The sequence below is a fragment of the Dendrobates tinctorius genome, unplaced genomic scaffold (genome assembly GCF_039654945.1).
Source record: "Dendrobates tinctorius isolate UK_male_01 unplaced genomic scaffold, ASM3965494v1 ptg000022l, whole genome shotgun sequence".
In the NCBI taxonomy this organism is placed as follows: domain Eukaryota; kingdom Metazoa; phylum Chordata; class Amphibia; order Anura; family Dendrobatidae; genus Dendrobates; species Dendrobates tinctorius.
Window position 1 is genome coordinate 81416509 of NW_027361690.1, and position 24995 is coordinate 81441503.

At 42.2% G+C, this 24995-nt stretch overlaps 1 protein-coding gene across 10 annotated transcripts in view; it reads left to right on the top strand.

The window, feature by feature from the left end:
- Window positions 1–24995, top strand: part of MEF2A (myocyte enhancer factor 2A) — a 206480-nt gene that overhangs the window by 47753 nt on the left and 133732 nt on the right. The gene's annotated exons all lie outside the window — the stretch shown is intronic.

Below are 24995 nucleotides of genomic sequence, written 5' to 3' on the forward strand. Positions count from 1 at the left end.
TGTATATATGTTTGCTCTTTTCGTGAGTAAATACTACAATATTTCCCTATAACTGTGCTGCGAGTCTGTGTTTAGCTCTAGGGCTCCTTAATAAATGTAGCTGGCGGTTTCCTATTTGATTAGGTGCCATTGCAGATGGCATGTTACCATACTTGTCTTCTTATTTTGTAGAGTAGTGATTGGCCTCCCCACCCCGGTGTCATCTGTCTGTGTCAGTATGGTATCGGTGACACTGGCAGTGCCTCTTGTCTAATGTCACAGTGTATTTATTACCAAGGGGTAACGTTCTTTGTGCTGCAAACTTTTTGTTAGTGTAACATTAGTGAGAGGACTGGCCAGAATTTCACAGATTAAGGGAAATCACATACCGCACTTTAGTATTGCAAAAAGATTTTTATTTTCATGTGCAAGCAGTCCGCAAACAGGTAATTGAACCCCTTAGTGACAGAGCCAAATTTTTGAAATCTGACAAGTGTCACTTTGTGGTAATAACTCTGGAACACTTCAACAAATCCCATTGATTTGGAGATTGTTTTTTTTTTCGTGACACATTATACTTTATGATGATGGTAAATTTAGGTCAATATGTTTTGTTTTATTTATAAAAAAAAATATCAAATTTGAAAAAAATGTTAAAGAAAAGCAATTTTCAAACTTTGAATGATTATCCCTTTAATCCAGATAGTCATACCACAGCAAAACATTAATAAATAATATTTCCCACATGTCTGCTTTACATCAGAACCATTTGTAAAATGTTCTTTCGTTTTGTTAGCATTTTTAGGAGGTTTAAAAATGTTAGCAGTAATTTTTCATTTTTTTTCAAGGAAATTTACAAAATTTATTTTTTTAGGGACCTATCCATGTTTGAAGTGAATTTGGGGGTCCCATATATTGGGAAACCCCCAAAAGTTATACCATTTTAAAAACAGCACCCCTGACATATTGAAAACTGCAGTCAAGTAGTTTATTAACCCTTCAGGTGATTTTCAGGAATTAATGCAAAGTGGCATGACAGAAATGAAAATGTGTATTTTTGCCACCTAAATGCCGCTAACTTCTGAACAGGTTACAACAGCCGGCAGACTAAGGCTGCTATTTGGTTGTAAATTGCCATGGCAAACATTAGGGCCACACAAATATGATCTGAAGGCACCAATAGGGATAAAGAGGAAAACCCCACATTGTTAACCATTTATATGATGTAGTCACTATTGACAGCAGCATCTAAGGGGTTAAACAGATTTGCATGGTGCAAATACTGATCGTGGTTGATGCAGCAAGTTGTCAGCTGAAGAGGCTATTCTCTTATACCTCAGGTCAGTTAAAAGACATATTGGCTGTCATTAAGGGGTTAAACTTTAAGGTGCAAGGAATTGAGAGACATATATTTACGTTTCGACCCTGTCCCGGGTCTTTGTTACAAAGTCACTTTATGGCAAGTGAGTCAGGGCGCCAAAATCATGTCCAGTTGCCAATTCTCCATATCTACATACAACACTGTGGTTTTTTTTTTTTCACTTCATTTGTGTAGAATAGTGTAATTACCGTAACTATTTGATTCTATGCTGCCAAAAATAAAGGTGTACTGACATTGTCCAGCTGGACAGAGGCTCCATAGCTACACTTTTGGCCTCCAATCAGGTGGATAAGGCCTATGGGCATGGGGACCTATGCCCAAGAGCTTTCCTGGTGCATATGCAAAGTAAACGGCACAGAGATAGGTGAGTGTGTTACACACGTGTGTGTATATGTGTATATATATATATACATATATATATATATATATATATATATATATATATATATATATATATATATATATACACACACACACGTGTGTAACACACTCGCCTATCTCTGTGCAGTTTACTTTGCATATGCACCAGGAAAGCTCTTGGGCATAGGTCCCCTATATACATACATACATACATACATATAATATATGCACCCCAAATTTTGAGGTGGCTGCGGTGGAGCGTGGTCCCAGGGTCACTGCTGGATGAAGCAGGAGTGGGGTGATACTGCAGGCTGGGATGAGGGTTTGTCCGATGTGCAGTGTGCCGCTGTGGGTGTTCCTGGAGGTGCTGACTGTGGTACCTGGCGCTGCTGACCGGGGTGTGTGGTGCTGTCAGGGAGCTCTGCCGACAATTCATAAAAGGCCAGAGCCCCCCTGCAGCTCCGTGGTTTCCTGCGCGGTGGACTCCAGGAAAATAACCGCCGGGGGGCGGCACATGTGCAGATGGAGATCTCTGCATCAAGATCTCGGGAGATGAGATCTCCGAGCTGAATTGTCGGCAGAGCCCCCCCCCCCCTCATAGCGCTTGACACCCCGGGCAGCAGCGCCGGACACCCCCTCATCCCAGTCTGCAACAACGGTACCGGTAAGGTATATACGCATTATAAGACACACCCCCATTCCCCTCCAAATTTTTTGGGGAAAAAAGTGCGTCTTATAATGCGTAAAATAGGATATATATATATATACACACACTCGCCTCTCTCTGTGCAGTTTATTTTGCATATGCAAATCCTATAAAGTGTTTTTTTTTATACTTAAATATGTGTATGTGCTGTAGTGTCAGTGTGTTGATATCTTGCCCTACCTCTGCTCACTTTGGGATCCATCTCTGTTCTGCTCCTCTTCTGAGTGGCGTCAACGCTCTGTAGACTCTCTGGGTCACACTGTGCTTTACGTGACCCGTAATTGGTGTTTGCATTGTAGGTCTATGGAGCGCCTAAACAAGACCCCATAGACTTGCATTGTAAAAGAGACTTCCAGCTTGCGCATAGCGAGTCCAGTAAGTCTGAAGAGCAGTGATGTCGCTGAAAAGAGGAGCGGAACGCCGCTGCATCCCAGATAATGCAGTAGACTAGTATGTTAACACACTGACACTACACGTATTAAATGTTTTTTATACTAAACATGTGAGTAAAAGTGCTTATTTAATGTCCATCTCTAAAAATGAACAAAAAAAAGTTTAATTGGCCTTTTGAATGCTATACCAGCCCCTAAAGTCTGAAATCTATCTAGTCTGTAGACTCCTTTATTTTAGCATATGTAACATATCTATATGTGAACAGTTGGCAGAATATCCTAAGATGGGTTCATATGGATAACACGTCCATGAATCACATACGTGCTCTATCCAGGATTTTCACACACCATAATGTGTATGTGTTCCATGGGGCTATGCGCATGTCCCTGTAAGTGCGCAAGAAATCAGGGAGATGTGTCCATTCTTGATCTGAGTAAGAACAAAAAGCAAAAAAAAAACCCCTTAAAAATAACTTTTAATGTTGATCACTTAAAAGTATATTAATACCATATATACGGCATACAAAACTTTTGAAAAAAGGCAGCATTTTTGTAATCCCTTACCATGGTCTCCTTTTGACTGGAGTAAACTGGGCTCCAAACCACTGGCCCTATGACACAGTGAGGTCTCTCTTTATGAATGGTCCCTGATGAACCCCAGGACAGAGGGGGGAAACACGGCAAGACAAATGGATCTGACAAACATACCTGATTCTTCAGATGAATACTGGTGGTAATTTGTATCTGCTGTGTGTAATGTGTCTTTGTAAGTACAGATCAGAGTGTGTGCATATATACGGTAACTGCGCTTTGAAATTTGTTTATTAGAAGGCAGGATGGCTAGATGGTCTTATTGTTATACATTGTGACCTCTTTATACACCCACCACACTAGTAGTTTTGTTTCTGCCATTTAGTTTTGTTTCTGCCAGAAACTGCATCTTTCTTGCCCATTTCTGGTGTTGTAACTGCTGTATTCACTTGAATGGTGCTTCTCTATTGTACAATTTTATTTTTTTTTTTAAACCTTTTTAGAGAATTAGGTCCATGTTCTCAGATCTGGGAGCAGGGGTTAACCTTTCACCTATAAATAAAAGGACAGTTTTAAAGACCTGGAAAAATGAAGAGGCAGAGGTGGCATTAAACATGCCGGTGGGATGTGATGCAGACGCTGGCTGCTGGTTACTCTTGGCTGTTCTTTTCAAGCATTTCCTGAGTCTGTTTTGGCAGAGCCAGATCTTTGACTGCTCTCCTCTATAAATATTGTAGCTGTACTTTTGTATTTGGTTGTTTTGACAGTCATGAAAGGTTGCTTTATAATGTGAGTGCTTCAAACGACTTTCATAGATGGCCAAATTTACATGTGAATGGATATGGTAATGTCCCTATTCCTAATCTAGCGATCTGATAAGGCCGCATTCACACATATCATGTTAGCTGCTGTTTTATGAGCAAGTACAAAGGGTTAACACTGGGACAAGTTGTGCTGTTGAAGGAGGAGCCCACTGCTGTAACGTTTATAAGCAGAAGTGCAACTTCATTTTTAGTGGAGCTTTTCTTTCTGGATTATCCCTGGCAGCTCTTGCAGACCTGTCATTTGCCATAAATATGTAATTTCTTACCTGGTGTCAATCTACTTTTCTCCTGAATCTGGTTTATTTCTTGTACCTGTGTCTCCATTCCTGAGATGTGCCCCCCCACTTCACTGTGTGTAAAGGCCCCGTCTCACTAAGCGACTTACCAGCGATACCGACACCGATATCAAGGTGTCAGGATCGCTAGTAAGTCGCTATGTGATCGCTGGTGAGCTGTCACACAGACAGCTTCACCAGCGATCAGCACAGCGATGCCGGCGGCCGGCATCGCTGGCCATCCTGTAAAAAATAGAATCAAAATAAAAAATATAGTTATTCTCACCATCCGATGTCCCGCGCAGTCTTCCGGCCTCTCTCCACGCTCCGGTCCCAGTGATCCTTTGCATGAATGACTGCGAGATGTCACGGTCTCGCGGGATAACAAAGTCTCGCGGTCATTCGTGCAAAGGATCACTGGGACCGGAGCGTGGAGAGAGTCAGGATGGCTGAACGGGACATCGGAAGGTGAGAATAACTATATTTTTTATTTTTTTTATTATTTTTTACACATGATCGCTGGTCTCCCGCTGTCACACACAGCGATGTGTGCTGGCCAGCGGGAGACCAGCGACCAAAGAAATGTCCAGAGATTTCTTGCAGCGATCAGCGATACCGGCAGGGGGGCTGATCGCTGTCACACATAGCGATCTCGCTGGTGAGATCGCTGTTACGTCACAAAAGTTGTGACTCAGCAGCGATCTCGCTACCGAGATTGCTTAGTGAGACGGGGCCTTAAGGCTATGTGCCCACGTTAGCGTTTTAAACGCTCAGGAAACTGATCCCCTTCCCAGAAAACTCGCGTTTTATTTCCAAGCGTTGCTTGCGCGTTTTTTGCACAAAAGACGCACGTTTTCTGGGAACATTGGAAAAGGCTAAACGCTCAGCAATGCGGAAATTAATGAGCATGCTGTGCTTTTAGCTGCTAAGCGATTCCTGAGCGTTTAAAAACGCATGCATTGGCACAAAAAGACAAAAACGCATGCAATTTAATGTGAAGCTTCTTTTAAGCGTTTCTGCAGCATCTGAGCCGGCACAAACGCTGCGGAAACGCTTAAAAAAAAAAAAAAAACGCAACATGGGCATACAGCCTAAATCTAGTCTAAGGGTACCTTTTACACTTAGCGATATGGATCGCTGGTGCATCGCTAAGTGGTCGCTAGTGAGCTGCCACACAGGCAAATCTCACCAGCGACGTCGCTGGGGTCGGGGGTCGCTACTTACCTGTCAGACGCGGCGATCCTGACGTCCTCCCGCCCGCGTTCACGCGTCGCTCGTCGGCGCCACAGGAAGCGGCCGACGAGAAATGATCCAGGACCTTCTCGCGCGACCAGCGATAACCAGCGGGGGAGCCAGTCGGAGGTAAGTATCACATGTAGCGATATCGCCGCTGCGTCACAAAATCGGTGACTTTACAGCGATATTGCTAGCGATATCGCAGTCTGTAACGGGGGCTTAAGGCTATGTGCACACACTGCGGATTGGTCTGCGGATTCTTATCTGCGGAACCGCAGGTAAAATGACCTGCGGATTGGCCTGCGGTTTGCCACCTGGACAATGGAATAGGTGGCAAACCGCAGCAGAATCCGCAGAAACATTTGACATGTCAATTCTTTCTGCGGATTCAAAACCGCAGCATGTGCACAGCAGAATGTAAATCTCATAGGATAACATGCTACTGTACACTGTCTGCAGAACTGCTGCAGTTCTGCTGCGGCCAAAACCGCTGTGGAACTGCAGCAAAAACCGCAGCGTGTGCACATAGCCTTAGGGTATGTGCACACATTTGCCTGCAGAATTTTTTGCACAGAATCTGCACCTCTTGGCAGAAAATGCAGATGCGTTTTTTATGCGTTTTTGTTGCGGATTTGATGTGTTTTTTCATGCAGATTTGTGTGCATTTTTGTAAGCTAAATAAAGATGTTATTTAACAAACAAAAAAAAAATTTGTGATGTCATTTCTTGTCCAACCTCCTCTTTTACATTTACCAAACCCACACTCCATTACAGACAGACAGACACAGAAAGATATGGGATAGATGTGTAAAATGGTACATAAATAGTTAAAGACACACACACAAAATCTGCAAGCAATATCTTTAATTTAAAAAAAAAAATGGAGTGGGCTCCCACACAATTTTCTGCGCCAGAGAGGGAAAGCTGACGGCTGGGGCCAATATTTTCTAGCCTGGGAAGGGGTTAATAGCCATGGAGCTTCCCAGGCTATGAATTTCAGCCTGCAGCTAGCCTTCACTGGCTATTTAAAATAGGGGTACCCCCCAAAAAAATGATGTGGGGTCCCCCTATAATTAATAGCCAGAGAGGCTACGCAGACAACTACGGGCTGATATTCAAAGCCTGGGAAGGGGCCATGGATATTGGGCCCCCTCCTGGCTAAAAGTACCAGCACCCAGCCTCCCCAGAATTGGCGCATCTGTACCTTGTGCCAAATCCAGCACATAGCCCCTCTCTTCCCACTGCTGTGTAGCGGTGGCATATGGGGTAATAAGGGGTTAATGTCACCTTGCTATTGTAAGACAGTAGGGATGAGCTCCATGTGTATTGTTGCTGTGTAGCATCAGGGAAAATGTGTGTGTGTTGTGTTTTTTTTTTTTTTTTTTTTAATCAGATCCTTCAGTACGCTGCGTTAAACAAAATCCTTGTCCTGTTCAAGCACACTTGACCTTTCAAGTTTACGGGGATTCATCAAAAAGTGATGAAAAACATCAGTTTTCCATCCATTTCTTGGTTGTTTTTAAAAGATCCATTGCTAAGTGTCAATGAGGGGCAAAAAAAAGTCTTTTACTGCCTTCAGTTTTTAAAAATGGACGACACAAGGATGAAAATATAAACATACAAACTGATTGGTGAATGTTGTCATGATTTGCTGCAGGCACATTGTCTATAGAAAAAAAAAACAAACAAAAAAACGGACATATCAATAGCACCAAAGACCTTAATGGGTACATGTTCAATCATTGAAAACCATGGAAACAAAATCACTACCATCTTCCCTTCCCTTACTAATATCATTTGTTCACATGTCACCATGTTATCATCCAGTTGTTTCACAACTTGCCACCTGCGGAGTGACTGAGCCCAGTGGCCAGCTGTCGGCTCCATATTCTCTTCCTTTAGAGACACGTTGGAACAGACACCACTGTTTTTTTTCCATTGTCTCAGATCGTAGATGAGCTGCACCAAGTGGCATAAAACAAAGGCCCAACAATGGAATAACCTTATTCATGACCTTCCTAGAAACTCTATGCATATATTTATCATTTACGACTTTTCAAAGACTCACAAAATTGGTTGCAAATATACTCCCTCCAGTCCATCACTGCAGAATAAGTCTATGCACGCCAGAATTTTTTTTTTTTTTTTTTTACATTTTGCAAAATATGTGACTTTTTGCATTAATGGTTAAAGGCAGACCATTTTTTTTTACTTCATGCCAAATTCACATATCTCATGTGCCACGTTGAAGAATTTGTTTCGGCACCAAATTCTTCAACGTGGCACATGAGATATGCAAATGCTACAAGACAACAAAAACAAAAAAAGGGGTGACTTTACAAAAACCCCTAAAAATGATGAATCTAGCCCCATTAGTCAATTGGTCTGCTGCACACTAGTGACATTTTTCGGATACATGGGGCTTTCGATCTGGTTCTCCGCCAAAACTTGACTTGCCTACAGACATGGGTTGGGTCACTTTACCTGCTCATTACTAAAGTCAGGTTTTCACATACCTGAAGGCTCGTTCTGATAAAATTTGACCATAGTTTAGTAAGTAACTATATACATTTTTTGCACGCTGATCTTTTTTTGTTCACCATCAGTAGTCGTAATTTGGCTGTCCTTTTTTGATTGTCGCTCTGCTGGATCAGGCCAGAAATATTCCCGTTTCTGCCAGTCATTATTCAGCGTGTAGCACTTTTAAAAATATTGGCTACTTTGATTTAAGAGTGTTTTTTTTTTTTTTTAAGTTTATGATCATTAATGGGTCATAGAGCTGTGCGCTTCAAAAGCGTGCAGATCTAATTGGACAGCTTGCAGGAATGCAGGCGTCTGTCCTGTTCATCTTCACAGCTGAACTCTTCCTGTGTTTGGTTCACTAAGCCCAGAATGGAGGAGATGTCATCCATTTGTGTGATCACATGTCCTTTTTATATAAGATTTAAAAAAAAAAAAAAACTCATCATGGGTGTTCGGTGGCGTGTCATTCGTACTTGTTTACCATCTTTTTTTTTTTTTTTTAGTAATACTTTTGTATATATTGAATATTTAAAACACTAATGAGTGATTATTCCAGAAATTTTGAGCCGAATCTCATTGAAGTTTCCAGCTGACTCTAATTGTACTCTATAGCTGATAGAACTAATAGTTAAAAGGTGTTGTGTCCACAGAGAGGTAAAAAATAAATAATTATTCTCTCCACTTGGATCAGCGCTACTTCTGAAATCCACATCTGGCTGGGCTGTCGTGTGAACACTGCAGACAATCCACATCCACTGCCTGATGATGCTTTAGTAGTGAACAAACCCTCTAAAATCGTTCAGAAATCGCAGTTAGAAATCACATCTGAAGTGTATCATGTTTTTACAAAGATTCTTTGTGTTTTTTACTGTTGGCACTCATTTATGTTTCACCTGTCAAAACCGTGCCCAACCCACACATTGCAAAACCATGGAAAATCAGGGTATGGTAGTACGTATAGCATGGAATTGAGATTCGCAATGCAAATTTCTGAAACTGGGCGTGGTAGTGACACATGGATAAAGATAAACTGTGTGGGCATCTGCAGCACATCAAACTCCTAATTTCCATCAGAAAGCTAACCTTTAATTTGCAAAATAATCAACTTTAAAAATCTACCCTGTGGGCATAACCTTATACTTGTCTCTAATAATCAGGAGCAGCGCCCCTGGAGGCCAAATGCTTTTTCATAGTTGGGGTTTATCCAGTCTTCAGTAATTACACATTCAGTCCTGCAGTTTGGTCCTTTTATGTGAGCAGTGTGAACACATGCAGTACGTCAGTCCGGCACTCTCATGGCTTGTAATGCAATTATGGCAAAGTGTTAGTCAAACAGATAAACATCTGCAGTACATACTCTTGAGCGGTGTGCCAGACAAGCTAAGACAAGTTGGCATTACTGGCACCTGACAAGTGAGCTGGTACACTCTGAATGTATCACTGTCTAGTTATGTAATCCTCGCTGCCAATCTCTGGTGCAGCACTTTTCTCCTACTCCATTTAGTTTTCTTGCTATTTTTACAGGTTTGGTAATCTGTAAGACTCGCTTGTAGCGGGTCTCTGCTCGTAGCGGGCCCCTGGTTGTAGTGGGCTTTGGCTGTAGCGGGCCTCTGCCCGTAGTGGGCCTCTGCCCGTAGTGGGCCTCTGCTAGCACCACAGCGGAAGGGGTTTCTACCTACATTGCATTTCTTTTTTTTTTTTTTTTTTTTGTGCATGTACATTTATAGTTTTTTTTTTTTTTTAATATTAAGGGGTTAAATACACCACGGCTTCAACATTTACCAAGCCAATGCCTCCTGCCGGTCTTTGTTTGCTGTGTAATAATGGTGTTGTGTAGACTCGCGTGACCATTGCAGCCAATCACTGGCCTCTGTGGTTGCACTGTTGAGGCTACAGCAATCATATTTGTAACCGGCGTGTCGTCTCTGTACCAAGTTACAGTGGTGAGTTTTCATATAATGTATCGGATAAGTATTAATGTTTTGGTGAGTGAGAAATAAAACTGCAATTATACAGTATGTGTACACGCTGCGGATCCGCAGCTGTTTTGGCTCTGCGGGTCTGCAGCAGATTCTGCTGTGATGTACAGTACCTTTATTTCCTATGGAAAAAAAAACCGCTGTGCACATGCTGCGGATTTTTCCGCGTGGTTTTGCTGCGGGTTACAATCCGCAGCATGTCAATTCTTTGTGCGGTTTCCGCTGCGGTTTCACACCTTATCATTATGAGGTGTGAAACCGCAGGCTAATCCGCAGATAAGTCCTGCGGATTTACCTGGGGATTTTCCAACAAAATCCGCACAACCAAAAAACTATGTGTGCACTTACCCTTACACTGACATAGTTCTGTGCAGGGTTGAGCAGTCTGTGAATGTAGGGCCTTATAGGCTTACATACATTAAAGGGAAGCGATCATCAGAAAATGACCTATTGCTTATATCCGTTAAATAAGCTTATTGTTTTATATACAGTACAGACCAAAAGTTTGGACACACCTCATTCAAAGAGTTTTCTTTATTTTAATGACTATGAAAATTGTAGATTCACTCTGAAGGCATCAAAACTATGAATTAACAATGTGGAATTATATAATTAACAAAAGAGTGTGAAACAACTGAAAATATGTCTTATATTCTAGGTTCTTCAAAGTATCCACCTTTTGTTTTGATTACTGCTTTGCACACTCTTGGCATTCTCATGATGAGCTTCAAGAGGTAGTCACCGGAAATGGTTTTCACTTCACAGGTGTGCCCTGTCAGGTTTAATTAGTGGGATTTCTTGCCTTCTAAATCGGGTTGGGACCATCAGTTGTGTTGTGCAAAAGTCTGGTACACAGCTGATAGTCCTACGGAATCGATTGTTAGAATTTGTATTATGGCAAGAAAAAAAGCAGCTAAGTAAAGAAAAACTAGTGGCCATCATTACTTTAAGAAATGAAGGTCAGTCAGTCCGAAAAATTGAGAAACCTTTGAAAGTGGCCCCAAGTGCAGTGGCAAAAAACATCAAGCGCTACAAAGAAACTGGCTCATGTGAGGACCGCCCCAGGAAAGGAAGACCAAGAGTCACCTCTGCTGCGGAGGATAAGTTCATCCGAGTCACCAGCCTCAGAAATCGCAGGTTAACAGCAGCTCAGATTAGAGACCAGGTCAATGCCACACGGAGTTCTAGCAGCAGACACATCTACCACAACTGTTAAGAGGAGACTTTGTGCAGCAGGCCTTCATGGTAAAATAGCTGCTAGGAAACCACTGCTAAGGACAGGCAACAAGCAGAAGAGACTTGTTTGGGCTAAAGAACACAAGGAATGGACATTAGACCAGTGGAAATCTGTGCTTTGGTCTGATGAGTCCAAATTTGAGATCTTTGGTTCCAACCACCGTGTCTTTGTGCGACGCAGAAAAGGTGAACGGATGGACTCTACATGCTTGGTTCCCACCGTGAAGCATGGAGGAGTTGTGATGAGGTGGGGGTGCTTTGCTGGTTACACTGTTGGGGATTTATTCAAAATTGAAAGCATACTGAACCAGCATGGCTACCACAGCTTCTTGCAGCGGCATGCTATTCCATCCGGTTTGCATTTAGTTGGACCATCATTTATTTTTTCAACAGGACAATGACCCCAAAGACACCTCCAGGCTGTGTAAGGGCTATTTGACCAAGAAGGAGAGTGATGGGGTGCTATGCCAGATGACCTGGCCTCCACAGTCGCCAGACCTGAATCAAATCGATGGTTTCGGTCTAAAAGATGCGCCTTTTCTGGCACTTAGCCTCTTTATTCCCATTGCCTTCAGCGGTGGCTCTTGGGTTAATAATAGTGGTAATAATAGTGGGTTAATTTCACATTGCTATTGAAAGGTGACATTAAGCTGGGTTAATAATGGAGAGGTGTCAATAAGACACCTATCCATTGTTAATCCTATAGTAGTAAAGGGTTATAAAAGGCACACACGTTAATTAAAAATTTTATTTTAATGAAATAATCACACAAAGTTTTTGACCAAATTTATTATTCTGCTAATCCAACAGAATTCTTTGTTAACCTGAAAAAAAAAAATAAAATAAAAAAACAACAATATCCATACCTCTCCGTCATTCAGTCAGGTCCCCCGCTGCAATCCATCACAAGGGGTTAACTAATTTACAACAGGGACCGGTGCTAATGCTACCAGCCCCGCTGTAAACCACTGCAGAATGAGTGAAATCACGTCTGCGCAGGTGCTGTGGCTGACTGGGGATGAACTAATAAGCGTGGGAAAGTTTCCGAACTTTTTTCCCATGCTGTCAGTTCACTTCCGGTCAGCCGGGGACTCCGCTCAGCCTCAGTGACGTCAGCGGTAGTCAGTGAGGCTGCGTGGAGTCCCCGGCTGACCTGAGGTGAACTCGGGTCTGGCGAACGACGGACGAAACGTGAGGCCATCCGTCGCTAATACAAGTCTATGAGAAAAAAATGGATCCAGCGGCATCAGTCACCGGATCAGTTTTTTTAAAAAACCGACTGATTGTGACTGATGGCAAAAAAAATTGTGTGAAAGGGGCCTAACCCCTCTATATACCGCTGATAACACAGCATCCACCAATCACAATAAGTGGTGTCACAGCTGATCCCAGTCCTCCTTTCTTCACAACCACCTTTCCATACACTCATTAAATGCTTCAACACAAAAGTAGGAGCCAGGTCTATTCATTGTGGTTAATGTACCACATTTATCTCAATAATAAGACAGTTTTTTTTTGGGGGGGGAATGGGGGGGTGTCTTTATAATATGAATATAACTTAACGTCGGGGTGTCTGGAGCCGGGTCCCAGAAGGCAGGGTTGCTGCTGCAAGAAGCTGGCGGCTGTCATCTATTAATATGGGTGTGCAGGTTATAGATTTCTGAGGAGAGTGATGCCTGTATGTTTCATATCACATGCCTTGTTCTGGTAAATAATCTTTTATCCTTTTATATTAGTGACCTTTTCCAGGCTATGGGGAGGACACTGACTGAAGATAACTCTGCATCCAGAGCTTATTTTACATGAAGGGGAGTTACCAGTGTGATGTGTAATGGCCTCCCTCTACTCTCCTGATCTCACTGCAGAGCTGTATGTGATTATATCTGACACATCTGCAGGTTCCTATGAGCTTCCAGCTCAGTCAGACAGGGTTGCAATAGTGTTACAGTACAGCAGAGCTCAGAGAGGTGCGAAAAATGTCACTCCCCCCTCATATAAAATAAGCTATGGAGGCAGAGTTGTCTTCCCCATAATTTGGAAGTGGTCATTTACATAAGAAAAACGTGGATTTCTCAAGAATAAGACATCAGATCACATATCAAGGTGCCATTTTTTTTTCTGCGTCCTATGATCTACATGCTCATATAGATGGCATAGAAAGGTAGATCCTACTGACGGAGTTCCTCTATGGCTTTCTATTGCAGGAGAAGCATTTGGGTGGCAGAGGGAGCTCCTCCATTTATGTATCCACTATGATACTATAGTCACGATTGACTATCTGCATGAATAGGATTAAATAGCTGAGATGTATTTTGGGAAGTACATCCCTCTTGCACCGCTAATATATTTTGCATTATTATTTATTTTTAGAATACCATTGATTCTATAGTGCTGTACATGATGAGGGGTTATGTACAAGATACAAATATAAATTACAGCGAACAAACTAACAATGACAGACTGGTACAGAAGGGAGAGGACCATGCGCTTTTGGGCTTACATTCTACAGGATGCTGGGGAAGGAGACAGTGGGTTTAGGAGGTTGGATCAGCTCCGGTGGTGGTGGTGAGATGGCAGCGGGGTCATTGCAGGCTGTAATTTTTCGTGAAGAGATGCGTTTTCAGGTTGTGTCTGAAAGTTCAGAGACTGGCGGATAACCTGGACATGAGGCACAAAAGTACGGAGGATCCTCGAAAGAAATCTAGAAGGCGTTTGAGTGAGGAACATGTGTGGAGAAGAGAAGAAGGTTTTAAGAGGACCAGAGGTTGGGTGTTGGAAGATATTGGGAGATTAGTTCAGAGATATATTGGGGAGACAGATGTTGGACGGCTTTATCGGTCATCGTTAAAATTTTGAAATGGATATGTTGGGGTTTTGGGAGCCAATAAAGCGCTTTGCAGTGGGGAGAAGCGGAGGAGTAGTGAGGAGAGAAGTGGATTAGTCAGGCAGCAGAGTTAATGACGGACTGGAGAGGTGCAGTGGTATTGGCAGGGAGACCACAGAGGAGGATGTTGCAGTAATCAAGGCGGGAGATGTCGGCATGCACTAACACTTTAGCCTTGTGCCAAAGGGTTATAAATAGCACCTCAGTTTATCTGCAGAGTATAGGATCCCTTTAGAATATCCATAGGAATAATGTTCTAAACACTGTAAGTCTTGTTTCTTACCAAGTTTAATCATTGAATGAAAATTTTTAATCCGCATATGCTTAACCTCTTCCCGACATACTCCCTATATATATGGTGCCACAGCAGCTGTGTTCCCACAAACCACCATGCGGCCTCACATTGAGCGCTGCCGCGATTGGGTGCCAGTGTCAGCTCTATGCTAGCACTGATCGTGGATGTTTAACCCCTGTGATGCCATTGTCAATAGAAACATTGTCATCGAGGAACATCGCAGAGGGAGTGAACTCCCTGTTTGCTCCCATCGTCACAACGCAATGCAATATCGTTATGACGATTGACTCCATGGTGACCCCAGACTGCATGATGGCTGCGGGTTCCTTCAGGAAAGGTGGCATGTGAGCGCCTGCTAAGATCAAGAGCTGACACGCTTCCTCCCTGCCTGTCAGATACTACTCTGATGCCTTGCAATGCAGAACCATTGATATCCCATAATGGAAGAATGTAAAAAAGTAAAAAGTTATTAAAATTGTAAAAATATTTTTAAAAAATCCCCACAGAAAATAAAGAAGAAATAGTAATCCAATAAATACATTTATTTATCATAACAAATAAACCAAGTACATGAATGTGGTATCGCCGCGTGCAGAATGACCCACCCAATTAAAATGTCACGCTAGTTAAGCCCTTCAGTGAACACTAAAAAAAAAGGGGCAAAAAACTATGGTTTATCATCATACTACCAAACAAAAAGGCAAATGTAAATAAAAATGGTACCTCTGAAAATGTCAGCCTTTCGTGCAAAAATAAAAAGCCATACAGCTCCGTCATCGGAAGAATTAATAATAATATTTTTATTTATATAGCGCCGACATATTCCGCAGCACTTTACGTTTCAGAGGGGACTTGTACAGACTCTAGACATAACAGTAATCACATAGGTCATAACAGATACCAAGAGGAATGAGGGCCCTGCTCACAAGCTTACTATCTATGAGGAAAAAAGGGAGACACGAAAGGTGGGTGGTAACAGTTGCCTTCATTGTTCAGACCAGCCATAGTGTTGAGTATGTAACAGTACAGACACAGAGGCATAATAGATGCATAAAGCATGTGGGAACATGATGTGGGGAACCTGGTAATGGTAAAACTTTTGACTGGGCCACCCAGGGAAAGTTAGGTTAATGTGTTGAGGCGGTAGGCAGGCTGAATAAATGTGTTTTTAGGGCACGCTTAAAATTGTAGGGATTGGGGACTAATCGTATTGGCCTGGGTAGTGCATTCCAAAGAATTGGCGCAGCACGTGTAAAGTCTTGGAGACGGGAGTGGGAAGTTCTGAGAGAGGATGCTAACCTCAGGTCATCAGCAGAACGGAGGGCACGGGTAGGGTGGTAGACTGAGATGAGGGAGGAGATTATAGGCTGGTGCTGAGCCGTGGAGTGCTTTGAGGGTGAGGGTAATAAGTTTGTACTGGATTCTGGAGTGGATGGGTAGCCAGTGTAAGGACTGGCACAAGGTAAAGGCATCGGTGTAACGATTGGTGAGGAATATGATCCTAGCTGTAGCATTTAAGACAGATTGGAGGGCGGAGAGTTTGGTAAGAGGGAGACCGATTAGTAGAGAGTTACAATAGTCCAGACCAGAATGAATAAGAGAAACAGGAAGAGTTTTTGCAGAATCAAAACTAATAAAAGATCAAAGTCTGGAAATCTTTTTGAGATGCAGATAACAAGAGCGAGCCAGTGATCGGATGTGGGGGGCAAATGAAAGCTCGGAGTCAAATATGTCCCCAAGACAGTGGGCATGTTGCTCGGGAGTAATAGTGTAACCACACACCGAAATGGTAATGTCGGGCATAGGTACATTAGTAGAGGGAGGAAACACAAGGAGTTCAGTCTTTGACAGGTTCAGTTTCAGATATAGTGAGGACATGATGTTAGAGACAGCGTTTAGACAATCACTGGTGTTTTCTAAAAAGGCAGACGTGATGTCAGGAGAAGAAGCGTATAATTGGGTGTTATCAACATAGAGATGGTACTGGAAACCAAATCTACTCATTGTTTGACCAATAGGGGCAGTATACAAGGAGGATAGAAGGGAGCCTAGAATGGATCCTTGAAGAACCCCAACAGTAATGCTGTGTTCACATGTCGCAGTTTTTTCGCTTTTTCGCGGCGGTTTTAAATGCGCAGTTTTGCCGCGAAAAATAAGCATCCCATGCAGTCCTATGGGATTCCGCAATGCTGTGCTAATGCTGCGTTTTTTTCCGCGGCGGAATCGCTTCTAGGTAAACGCAGCATTCTCATTAATTTAGTGGAATCGTGTCGATCCCACACCCATAGGATTGCATTGTTCCACTTACTTCCAGCAATGTGGCTGTGCCCACCATGCGAAAAGTAAGCAGAACATTTGCATATGGTACCCACGGTCCGGAGGAGAGGAGACTGTCCTCCGGGCTGTGGGTACCATATCCCTGTAAAAAATAGAATTAAAATAAAAAATGTTGTTATTCTCACCTTCCGGCGTCCCGCGCAGCCTTCCCGCCTCTCTCCACGCTCCCGGCATCTTCCGGTCCCAGTAATCCTTTGCGAGAATGACCGTGATGATATCACGGTCTTGCGGGAACGCGACGTCTCGCGGTCATTCGCGCAAAGGATTACTGGGAACGGAAGATGCCGGGAGCATGGAGAGAGGCGGGAAGGCTGCGCAGGACGCCGGAAGGTGGGAATAACAATATTTTTTATTTTTTCTATTATTTTTTACATCCTATCTTTTACTACTGATGCAGCCTCAATAGTAAAAAGTTGGTCACACTCGTCAAGCACTATGTTTGACGAGTGTGACCAACCTGTCAATCAGTTCTCCAAGCGATACTCCAGATCGCTTAGAAAACGCTAGCATTCTGCAAGCTAATTACGCTTGCAAAACGCTAGTTTTTCAGCGGGAATTTAAAATGCGATTTTTCAGCGGAATGGAATTCCGGAATTCTCGCGGTAACTTCCGCGAGAGTTCCACTACGTGTGCACATAGCCTAAGTGGAAGCTGAGAGGAGGAGGAGCCAGCAAAAGATACAGTGAAGGAGCGGTCAGAGAGATAGGAGGAGAACCAGGAGAGAACGGTGTCCTTAAAGCCGATGGAGCGGAGCATAGTGAGGAGGAGCTCATGATCCACAGTGTTGAATGCTGCAGAGAGATTCAGGAGAATTAGCATGGAGTAGTGACCACTAGATTTAGCTGTTAGTAGATCGTTAGAGACTTTAGTGAGAGCAGTTTCAGTAGAGTGTAAAGAGCGGAAACCAGATTGTAGAGGATCGAGAAGAGTTATCAGAGAGATAGCTGATAAGACGGGAGTGGACCAGGAGTTTAGAGATGAAGGGAAGATTAGAGACAGGTCTATAGTTAGCGGCACAGTTTTGGTCGAGGGATGGTTTTTTTAAGTAGTGGCTGTATGATGGCCTGTTTAAATGAGGAGGGAAAGATACCAGAAGAGAGAGAGGTGTTAAATATTTTTGTTAGGTGGGCAGTGACAGCAGGGGAAAGGGACTGGAGGAGATGTGACGGAATTGGGTCACTGGTGCAAGTGGTCGGGCGAGAAGATGCAAGGAGCCTGCTTATTTCTTCTGTGACTGGTTCAAAATCAGAGAGTGAGCTAGCTGCACTGGGGGAGGAAGGAAGATGCATGGTATGAGGTGATTGGGAGATAATTTCCTGTCGGATATGGTCAATTTTTTCTTTGAAGTAATTGGCCAGATCATCGGCTCGAAGATCTGTTGTTGGGGCCTGCACTATTGGGTTGAGTAGGGAATGAAAAGTATCAAAGGGATGTTTAGGGTTCTTGGACAGTGAGGTAATGAGGGTGTTGAAATAGGTTTGTTTGGAGAGGTGAAGGGCAGTGTTGTATGTTCTAAGCATAAACTTATAATGGATGAAATCTTTGTGTAGGTTGGATTTTCTACACAGATGTTCGGCGCATGTGGAGCACCGCTGCAGGAAACGTGTTTGCAGGGTGTGCCAGGGTTGTCGCCATCTGTGTCATGTTGTTCTATGTATAGGAGGTGAAATTTCATCCAGGGCACTTTGAAGTGTTTCATTGTAATGCTTCAGTGCAGAGTCAGGACATGAGAGGTGGGAGATAGAGGCCAATGATGACTGCAAGTTCTTCATAAGTTTGAGTGTTGATGGCCTGTATATTTCTATAAGTATGGAAAGTGGGGGTGACCTGAGCAGGGTGGCAGTTCTTGATAGAGAATGAGAGAAGGTTGTGGTCAGAGAGCGGGAGAGGGGAGTTTGTGAAATCATCCACTGAGAAAAGCCGAGTGAAGACCAAGTCAAGGGAGTTTGTCTTCATGCGTTGAAGAGTTTGTAAGCTGCGAAAGGCCGAAAGAGAAGGTTAGAGATAAAAGGTTAGTAGCAGATGGGGATGTTGAAATCACCTATGATGAGGGTGGGGATGTCACAGGAGAGAAAATGTGGAAGCCAGGTGGCAAAGTGATCCAGGAACTAATGGGAGGGGCTGGGAGGACGATACACCACCGCCACTCGCATGGAGAAGGGGGTGTAGAGTCTGACTGCATGGACCTCAAAAGAAGGGGAAGACAAGTGAGGGTACTTGGGATAACCTGAAAGGTACTTTTTGGTGATAGGAGCAGACCAACGCCTCCACCTGCTCTACTGTCTGCTCTTGGAGTATGTGAAAAGTGTAGTCCCCCATATGAAAGCAGCAGCGGAGGTGTCTGACTGCTGGATCCAGGTTTCAGTAAGAGCCAGAAGGTTAAGAGAATCAGAAAGGAAGAAGTCATGGATGAAGGAGAGTTTATTACATACTGAGCGTGAATTCCAAAGGGCACAATTAAAAGAGACCGAAGGCACGCAGGGAATATTAATAAGATAAGAGGGGATTAAAGTTATAACTCTCAGAATAAAGCCACGCAAAAATAATTTTTTTCAATAAAATAGTTTTTGTGTGAAAGCGCCGAAACATAAACTACAGTATGTAAATACTGTAATCGTACTGACCCGAAGAATTAACCTGCCTTACCAATTTTACCATATGCAGAACAGTATAAAAGAAAATTCTTGAATTGCTGTTTTTTATTCATTCTGCCTCCCAAAAATAAGAATAGAAAGTGATCAAAAAATGTCTTGTGCCCGAAAATGGTACCAATAAAAATGTCAATTTGTCATGCAACAAAGAAGCCCTCAGATGACTCTGTGGGACGAAATTTTGAAAACTTGCACAACAAATTTTGGAGTCCATTTTCTTCTGTTATTCTTGCGAAAATACAAAATTTTCGGCTAAAAAAAACCCTTTTTTTGTGGGGGAAATTAGATTTATTCATTTATTTATTTTTCATGGCTTAACATTATAAAATTCTATGAAGTACCTAGGGGTTCAAGGTGATCACCAGAAATCTAGATAAGTTCCCTGAGGGTCTAGTTTCCAAAATGTTGTCAATTGTGGGGGTTTCCACTGTTTAGACCCATTAGGGCCTCTCCAAACGTAATATGGCATCCGCTAATTAATCAAGAAAAACCCTACCGTGCGACCAAACAGTAGTTTTCCTCCACATATTGGGTATCGGCATACTCGGGAGAAATTGCTAAAAAATTGTATGGTCCACTATCTCCTGTTACCCTTGTGAAAGTAAAAAAAAATTGGGTCTAAAGGAAAATTTTTGTGAAAAAAGTTAAATGTTTATTTTTTCCTTCCACATTCCATTAATTCCTGTGAAGCACCTGAAGGGTTAATAAACTTCTTGAATGTGGTTTTGAGCAGCTTGAGGGGTGCAGTGTTTAGAATGGTGTCACTTTTGAGTATTTTTCTTTCATATGGGCGCCTCAAAGTCACTTGAAATGTGATGTGGTCGCTGAAAAAAAAAAATGGTTTCGTTAATTTTGTTGTAAAAATGAAAAATCGCTGGTCATGTTATTAAGTATTTTGTGTGACATATATCTGATTTAAGAGCATAAGAATTAAGTTTGAAAATTGCAAAATTTTCTACATTTTTGCCCAATTTCCAATTTTTTTTTGCAAGTAAATGTAAGTCATATCAAATAAATGTTACCATGATCATGAAGCACAATATGTCACGAGATAACAGTCTCCAAATCAGTGGGATCCATTGAAGCGTTCCAGCGTTATGATCTCATAAAGTGACAGTGGTCAGAATTGAAAAAATTGACCTGGTTAGGAAGGTGAAAACAGGTTTCGGGGTGAAAGGGTTAAACCCATAATAAAAAAAAAGGCACTGAAAATTCTCCTGAAATGCCTCATTAAGTAAATAATTGTATCTCCATGACATAATTCTAGAAATCTGTGTTGTGCCATTCTTCTTCTGTAATGCTTACTAGAACACGCTTTCATAAATTGACAATTGGGTGTTACCAGTTGAGGGTGTGTCCCTGCATGCTCACACCATCCAGTCAGTGCAGAATGGGTCACGCAGTGTAGGGACACATCTCTTTTACAAGGGTAAAGGTACTGCCTAGATGAATAAGGGGTACAACACAGAGTTGTCGAAAACCTGCTCCAGAACTATTATTGACAGAGAATGCAACTTTTTACTAAAATAAATGTCACTAGAGTCCGGTCTATTGTAGTCTAGTAACATGCTTCTAACTATATTTTTATGATTGTAAAGACTACCACACAGTAGAACAATGCCTTTAAACCTATAATTTCCTACGTGGGGGTAAAGGAAGTGACATCTGCACTGATCATAGATGTGATACACATCAGCAGGTGTAAGATTTCTAGCACAACCCTCATCATCAACCCCCTCATTGGAAAAACTTGAAAACAATTTTCCCTACTTTCAAATGTCCCCCTCTCTTCCCATCTGTCTTGCTTCTGTTGGTCCCCTGTGTCATAAGTCTCGTGGTGATCTGGTGGTCTCCTTCTGTACTTTCTGTGCTGCTCGAAGACATTAGATCACTGAAATTTAGGGAATACCTTCCCATTTGCCCACTATGGTTCTGATCTCCTAGAAGTTTAAGAATATACACTTGTGATACTTTTGTCAATAAGCCTTGGGTAATATTCATGGTTTCTCCTGCTGAGTCATTTATTTTATGTATATTTTAGAACATAGTTCCTGCATTCATGACTAGGATGACTCTAGGATATGAGTATTAATGTTTTGTGAAAAGGAGAACTGTAGAATGTTAATGTGAGTGCCTGGACTTCCAAATTAATATTTATCTACCTTTATTGCATAGCTTTACTGTATGGCTTGGAGCAGAACACATAAGATGTGATAGGAGAAGATATCTGCTGGCGTGCACGGTAGACAGTCAGATCCTTCAGATTCAGCTAGCAAGTCCGGAATAGCCCGCTTGTGTTTGATGTCTGACAGCCTTAAGTGGAATGTGTAGTTTTTAGGTCCGATATTTTCTCTGTCTGAATTTAATAAGCTAACAAACCATTCTGTGGCTTTGAAGTGAGCAGTGAGTTGGCAGGACTTTTTTTTTTTTTTTTGTAAACCCTGCACTTTACAGCAAATGTAGTGGAAGTGTGACTGGATCTGTTTTGAAACCTGACACAGAGATTACTCATATAGAGATGTCTTTGAAACGCTCATTTATTTCTCGCTTGCGGGATGGGAGAGGCCGGGGTGCCGTCTTGACCATACAAAGTGCACACAAGTTGTCCTTGGCCAGATCAGAGAGATGTGTGATTCTTTCACAGTGTCATCTAGTCCAATCTCCTCAAGCAGTTTTACACAGATTAAAGACTTTAGTGTTTAGCTTTGGGCTTGTCTGCCTGGCAAATGCTTTCTACATCCAGAGCAAAACTCCCCTTACTGATGTCTTTTTTTGATACCTACACGTAGATGTGTGAAGAACCCTCCATGTTTCCTGTGTTATTTGCTGTATGAATTGAAATACATAAGATGGATATTATTAACAGTAACACTCATCATTTGTAATGTGTTTAACCAAGTATGATAAAACTCTACAAAATCCAGAAGAAATAAATTAAAAACACATGTGAAGTGCACAAATGTGAACACGTCGGTCAGACAGTGTTCACACCACCCATTAACTAAGATATAACAAGAGAACATAGAATGGCAGATTTGCAAAAATTTGCAAAAATTCTCTGCAGCCAAAAATATGGCAGTAATCAGCAAGTGCTGAACAACAAATACAGGGTATTTAGTCGATATGTTTTTTTGCAAATCTGCCATTCTATGTTCTCTTGTTATATCAAAATCCAGAAGAAAGTAGTGGTCAAACCCTTTAGTGATCCTCCGGATAGGCCATCAATATCTGATCGTTGGCGGTAGGACACCTGGGATCCCGCCCATCGGTTGTTACTGTTGAGGATGCCTGGTGTCACACCTCCTCCGATAAGGTATGCCTAGCCTAAAGATAAATCAATAATAAAGTAGTGGCCAAACTCTTTAAGCCAAAAGTTTTAGTGTACGGTCACATGGGGCGAATATGCTGTGGATTTTCGGTCCATATTTTCAGTGCAATATATCAGCAGCATATTTCTTTACCTTCAAAGTCGAATCTATAGCATGGCAATTTACTAGATGGTAAAAGGGGATAATTTTCAGCATTTCCATCCAATGAATTAAAATTTATTTTAAATCCATAAAAACAAGCAAATCCATGTGAGATGGAATTAAAAAACAGACGTATTTCTGGCGCAAACAGGCGCCCTTAATCATTGTGTGATTGAGTGAGCCAGATTGCGTAGAAACCTGTCAGTTTTTATTCAATAAAGGAGTTTTTATTCATTGGATGGAAGTGATGAAAAATGTCCTCTATTTAGTCTATTACCATCTTTTGCTGTGTCGCACCAGCAGGATCTGGCACCCACCGATGCAGTACCCTCAGTGTAAGTTCTGGAAAAGCGTGGTGAGCTCTATACCTCTACTTTTCATCTCAATGTACTTTATTTATTTTTTTTACCAAAAATGTCATAGATTTTCATTTGCAGCGCATGGATGGAACTCCAGCAACAAATATACTTGTAACTCATGACGGATTTTATTCTTTATTTATTTCAAGTTTTTTCTGCTGATTTTATATCCCATGGCTCGCATATGTGTTTTCATTTCATGTGCTGTCTATGTGGACCACTCATGGACTTCACACAGATTGTCAGCCTTTGTGCTAGTACTTGTGGTTGATTTTCCACATGAGCTAGGCTGGTCCAAATAATGGAGCAGACTAGTTTATATAAATAATTAGTGGCTCCTATCCCCAACCTCTGCTGATGAGTAGACGGAGACATTAACATCCATAAATTGTGCTCTTGACTGGTCTGAGAAATTCAACAGCCGTGTATATTTGGCATTCATATAAGAAAAAGTGACATCCGCGTGAGCACTCATTCTGTGTTTTTCACAGATAGCACTCGTACCTGTGAAAGTGTATGGGACTGTTCACATGTCCTGTCTCTTTACTCAGACCGAGTGGTCCGTTTGGAACAAACTGAGACATGTACGATTTTGATCCGAGGGTCAGATCAAGATCGCCAATGCAAGTCTATGGGTTCATGAAAAACCTCGGACCTCACTCTGATTACAGTCTGATCAAATTAACCTGTCCTTTTTTCTCATTACATGTTTAGGCTACCAAAGTAGTGCTTACTCTGCTAGTACTTTGTATCAGCAGGAAAGCAAGTCTTTTAATGGATATTCCCATCTCCAAGATCAAATCCCAATATGTAGTAGGTGTAGTAGTAGTAATAATAATAATAATATTAGCAAATACCACCAATTACAAATGTAGTATAGTTTTTTCTGATTCGCTATGTCTCTTTCCTTAGTTATCCATGGTTACAACCACTGACAGCAAGTTGCTTGTGGTCGTAACCATGGATATCTAGGGACCTCCAATGCCTGCACATGAGGAAATGCTATAGAACAAAAAAAATGTATGCACAACTAGAAGAGGTGCCCAAATAGGTTCCCAAACCTTATATAGAGAGAAAATAAACTTGGCACTCAACTTATTGTGAAAACATCTTTGTGGTTTAATGCAGTCACAGTAGTAATCAAAAAAATGTTTTGGCCCAACACCTGGCCTTCCTCAGTTACAGACTGCAGTGATGAAGAAACATGTGGTGTGAACTGGTCAAAAAGATTATGACACATATCCGCTTTCTGTATGATTAAACATATGGTACAGCCGTAGTAGGCGGGAAAACTTCTTTTCCCGCAGAGAACGTGTGGCGTGTGCTTCAGCGATGTGGTGTCCACCGCTTGTCAGCTGTGTAAGCGTGTAGAGCACTAGGGAAACAACACCCTTAGACACATGAGAAACAGGTGGACACCACATCGCTGCAGCACACACCGTACGTTCTCTATGGGCAAAGAAGTTTTTCCGCCTACTACGGTTGTACCATATGTTTCATCCTACAGAAAGCGGATACGTGTCATAATCTTTTTCACCAGTTAACACCACATGTTTGTTCATCACTGCAGTCTGTAA